We start from the raw sequence: 1342 nt of genomic DNA on the forward strand, positions 1-1342 counted from the left end.
TAACGCTCCCTGCCTCTTTAGTTTCCTCAGCCCAACTATCTCATTTTCACCATGAACATAGAACATAGAACATAGAAGCCTACAGCACATCACAGGCCCTTCGGCCCACAATGTTGTGCCGACCATGTAACCTACTCTAGAAACTGCCTAGAATTTCCCTACCGCATAGCCCTCTATTTTTCTAAGCTCCATGTACCTATCTAAGAGTTTCTTAAAAGACCCTATTGTATTCACCTCCACCACCGTCGCTGGCAGTGCATTCCACGCACCCACTACTCTCTGTGTGAAAAACTTACCCCTGACTATCCCCTCTGTACCTACTTCCAAGCACCTTAAAACTATGCCCCTTCATGTTAGCCATTTCAGCCCTGGGAAAAGCCTCTGCCTATCCACATGATCAATGCCTCTCATCAACTTATACACCTCTATCAGATCACCTCTTATCCTCCATTGCTCCAAGGAGAAAAGGCCAAGTTCATTAAACCTGTTCTCATAAGGGACACTCTCCAATCCAGGCAACATCCTTGTAAAGTTCCTCTGCACTTTTTCTATAGTATCCACATCCTTCCTGCAGTGAGGTGACCATGGGTTTCCATTCCCTCTCTACACCCAATCAAACAGCCTGAGGGCTCTATTCGTCCAGTCATCCTCCACCACCACTCTGCTCTACCTACCAGAACTTGCTCTTGTTGTATATTTAATATTTCAGTAATATTTAAGTCACCTTGTACATATATTGTTTGATTAAGCTTTCTTGTTCAATAGTTCATTATGGGTTGCAGTATATGTATGAATACGTGAACTGCATATGTCATCAGGCCACCACAGGATACGTGCGCGCCTCGCTAAAAGTGAAACATGAAGTTTGAAGTTACAAAACATAAGGGTTCTTATATTAAGCGGCTTCTCATTTGACTCCACCCAGATCTTCTAGATAAGCAGTGTTGCTATGGGATTCCACCGAATCCATGATACCAACTTCTTTTTGTGGGACATCGGGAGAGTTCTACCTCGCAGTGTTATCTAGCCCCGAAGGTATTGATGTTATAAGTGTTCCAAAAAAATTGGTGCTTGTTCTGAACTGGAACATTTCCTCAAGTTTGCTGACAACTTTCACTACTCTCCTTCTTCTGAGTCAGAAAATCACAGAAAACCTCTGACACACGACGACGCCAGGCAGCCCATTGTGTTATCAATGAATGACTCAACCTCCATCCAAATGAGGAGCCCTGACCTGAAACTTCGACTGTCCATTTCCCTCCACAGATGCTGCCTGACCCACAGAGTTTCGCCAGCACTTTGTTCTTGAACTCAGTCTCTTCCTGTTTCTCATTAACAGTTC

Source organism: Mobula birostris, chromosome 31 (assembly GCF_030028105.1).
Source record: "Mobula birostris isolate sMobBir1 chromosome 31, sMobBir1.hap1, whole genome shotgun sequence".
NCBI classification, from domain to species: domain Eukaryota; kingdom Metazoa; phylum Chordata; class Chondrichthyes; order Myliobatiformes; family Myliobatidae; genus Mobula; species Mobula birostris.